The sequence below is a fragment of the Hipposideros armiger genome, unplaced genomic scaffold (assembly GCF_001890085.2).
Source record: "Hipposideros armiger isolate ML-2016 unplaced genomic scaffold, ASM189008v1 scaffold_525, whole genome shotgun sequence".
Classification (NCBI taxonomy): domain Eukaryota; kingdom Metazoa; phylum Chordata; class Mammalia; order Chiroptera; family Hipposideridae; genus Hipposideros; species Hipposideros armiger.
Window position 1 is genome coordinate 392,549 of NW_017731875.1, and position 3,201 is coordinate 395,749.

Sequence of the window (3,201 nt, forward strand, 5' to 3'; positions counted from 1 at the left end):
GTCATTAATATTTAAAATTGTTGATACTATTAGAAATGTAATTTTATTCCAAATTTAAGTGTGCATTCTCAAAGATGGTCTGAATTAAATTTCTATTTCTTAGTTTCTTCTCCTCAGGATAGAGACTTCTGGGAAAATACAGCTCATCTGTTGAATTGAGCACAGTCATGCTGGTTTCCAACTATACATATCTGGCTCCCAAATCTTTTATTCTTAATGGAATACCTGGCCTGGAAAGAGTACATGTATGGATCTCCCTCCCATTCTGCACAATGTATATCATCTCTCTTGTGGGAAACCTTGGCCTTGTGTACCTCAGTCATCATGAGGAGTCCTTACATCGTCCAATGTATTTCTTTCTGGCCATGCTTTCGTTCACTGACCTCTTTACCTGCACCACCACTCTACCCAATGCACTCTGTATCTTCTGGTTTAATCTCAAAGAAATTAACTTCAATGCTTGCTTAGTTCAAATGTTCTTTGTCCATGGGTTCACAGGTGTGGGGTCTGGTGTGCTCATGCTCATGGCTCTGGACCGCTATCTAGCCATTTGCTACCCATTGCGTTATGCTACCATACTCACTAACCCTGTCATTGCCAAAGCTGGGCTTGCCACCTTCTTGAGGGGTGTGTTGCTGATGATTCCTTTTCCATTTTTGGTCAAGCGCTTGCCCTTCTGCCAAAGCAATATTATCTCCCATACATATTGTGACCACATGTCAGTGGTAAAATTATCTTGTGCCAGCATCAAGGTCAATGTCATCTATGGTCTGATGGTTGCCCTCCTGATTGGAGTGTTTGACATCTGTTGTATATCCGTGTCTTACACTATGATCCTCCGGGCAGTGGTCAGCCTCTCATCAGCAGATGCTCAGCAGAAGGCCTTCAGCACCTGCACTGCCCATATATCTGCCATCATCATCACCTATGTTCCAGCATTCTTCACTTTCTTTACCCACCACTTTCTTTATCTGTTTTGGAGGACACACCATTCCTCCTTCTCTTCACATCATTGTGGCTAATGTTTATCTTCTTCTTCCCCCAACTCTGAACCCCGTTGTTTATGGGATAAAGATAAAACAGATCCGAGACAGTGTCTTAAAGCTCTTCCAGGGTAAGGAAGGTGTAAGTATTCAGGACAACTGAAATTAGACAGAAGAAAGATAAATGAAAAACAACAAAGAAGAAACCTGTGAGTGACGTCATATGTTTACTCATGTGTGGTATCATATGTTTTCCATACTCTATCTCAGATGTATGTTTTCTGCAGCGATAGTGGGGAAATTTATAGCTAATTCTAATTCTGGAAGCTTTCCCTTATTTTCTCTCCATCACCAGTTTTAATCAGGTCATTGATATGGGCTCACTACAACTTTCCTCTAATGTATTCATATAAGATATTTTCTTAACCTTTTGAGGGAGTCCTTAGGTGTCTTATCTATGTTAGTAAACTTCCCTATAGATAACACATGAAATGGCCTTTTGGGACAATTTCCAGCCTGGGCAGTCTGTGAAGCTAAAATTCAGCTTATGAGTTATGCTGACAATATACAGGTTAAAATTATAGTCATGGGTTTTAAAAGAATAACATTTAGTAAACATCATGTTGTAAAATGCTGTGCTGAACAATATGCTCAAGACATACAAAATACGTATAATATATAGGTTAGCCATCAAAAATAATAAATGTAATATATGAGTCAAAATACCTTCACTGTTTCTGAATATTGATTTATTTTCCTCAGTTATTTACTGATATCAGGGTTTTTTCTCTATTGAATAAAATTACTTATTAAGAATATCCATTGGACATTTACATAAACAATACTCACAACTACTAGGTGTGTGCAAACATCTTGGAGGTACTAGTTTCTGCACTATAATCTCTCAGTTAAATGATATCTTTCCTGGCTCACTGACCACCAGTGATCTATATCTGGGGAGACCTCATAACCATTTGGGGAACCTATGAAGTCATAACAATTTTTACAGCATTTGCATTTTTTCAGTTTCATTCTCTTTCTAACATACAAAGGAGTTTTTCAGAGTCTAGGTGACATGTGATTATTGTTGTAAAATAAACTAAGTCAACATTTAGAAGATCTACATAACTCAGTGAGCTATATTTCCCAAATAATAAATGTTTGATGTTACAAAATGATGCATGCATATATATTAATTGCAGTGCAAAATAGAACAAGTTTTAATGCAACAAAGTACCATGTTCATTGATATGGTTTCAGATTCTACATTGTTACTAATCTTTAGAAAACAATCTGTTATAGTTCCATTCATTTATTTTTGCTTTTAATTCCCTTGGCTTTGAGGTCAAATTCATAAAATCTTCTTTGAACCCAAGGTCCATAAGTTTAGTGCCTATGCTTTCTTCTACACAGTTCAGTGTTTCAGGTCTTATGTTTAGGTCTTTGATCCATTTTGAATTAATTTTGGATATGGTGACAGACAGCTGTCTAGTTTTATTCTTTTGCATGTGGCTTTCCAATTTTCCCAGCACCATTTATTGAAGAGTCTTTGTTTTCTCCATGGTATGTTTTTGGTTCCTTTGTCGAAAAATATCTGCGCATATATATGTGGGTTTCTTTCTGGGTTTTCTATTCTATTCCAATAGTCTGTGTGTCTGCTTTTCTGCCAATACCATGCTGTTTTGATTATTGTCTCTTTGTAGTATAATTTGAAGTCAGGGAGTGTGATACTTCTGGACTTGTTCTTTTTTCTCAGGATTGCTTTGGCTATTCAGGGTCTTTTGTGATTCCATACAAATCTGATGATTTTTGTTCTATTGCTTTAAAAAATGCCATTGGGATTTTGATAGGGATTGCATTATATCATATATTGCTTTGGGTAATATGTTCATTTTAACTATGTTCATTCTTCCAATCCATAAATATGGAATAATTTTCCATTTCTTTGTATCTTCTTCAATTTCTTTTAACAATGTCTTATAGTTTTCAGTGTATAGGCCCTTCCTTTATTAAGTTTATTCTAAGGTATTTTATTCTTTTTGTTGCAATTGCAAAAGGAATTGTTTTTTTCATTTATTTTCTGAAATTTCATTGTTAGTGTATAGGAACACAATGAATTTTTGTACATTGATTTTGTATCCTGTAACTTTATTATATGTTTATTGTTTCTAATAGTTTTTTGGTGGAGTCTTTAGGGTTTTCTGTATAAAGGATCATA

At 35.5% G+C, this 3,201-nt stretch overlaps 1 pseudogene; it reads left to right on the top strand.

The window, feature by feature from the left end:
- Positions 1 to 272: 272 nt before the first annotated feature.
- LOC109396492 (uncharacterized protein KIAA1958-like) overlaps positions 273 to 3,201 on the top strand; it is a 6,499-nt pseudogene continuing 3,570 nt past the window's right edge.